Source organism: Sinocyclocheilus rhinocerous, unplaced genomic scaffold (assembly GCF_001515625.1).
Source record: "Sinocyclocheilus rhinocerous isolate Xijiao unplaced genomic scaffold, SAMN03320098_v1.1 scaffold7096, whole genome shotgun sequence".
NCBI lineage: Eukaryota > Metazoa > Chordata > Actinopteri > Cypriniformes > Cyprinidae > Sinocyclocheilus > Sinocyclocheilus rhinocerous.
Window position 1 is genome coordinate 1 of NW_015632556.1, and position 621 is coordinate 621.

The following is a 621-nucleotide window of genomic DNA, read 5'->3' on the forward strand; positions in this document are numbered from 1 at the left end:
TTCATCTTCCAGGTAGATGGGCAAATGCATAAAAGAAACAACATACTCTCTGTTTTGCTATTTTTTTTAATCTCGCAGTTAGTTCCTTTTATTGTCAGTCCATCCATCAGTTCCTCACACGTTTCCTCCTTCTCCAATGTTACTTCGTATTCTTTTCCTTGTCTCGGTCTCACCGCCAAAATTTTCCCTCCTCCAATCCTCTTTGATACTGCTTTGATTACATCCTCTGCTCTTCCTCCATTCACTTTATCCACTTCCACAATCACAGTTGCCTCTTTTAAATATTTCCTTTCCCCCAGACTTTTCCTCATTTCTCCATCCTTTCTGTTTCCAGCTCGTTGTCGGTAATCCAGTCCATTGTTGTTTTCCTTTCCTGTCTCTCCAGCCATTTCCAAGTCTTTAACCGTGGGTCCATCCAAAAAAAAACTGAAAAAAACAAAAACGAAAAAAAAAAAAAAAAACACCTTTCAGACAGCACTAAGCTGCTGTTAGGTGGTTTAAACACCAAAAAAAAAAACTAAAAAGTTCAAATAACAAATATACAAAAACTCCAAAACAAACTAAACAAACAGAGATGTGGGAGAGCCTTCCTCTCCCTACTGCAGCCAACACACTTCCTGC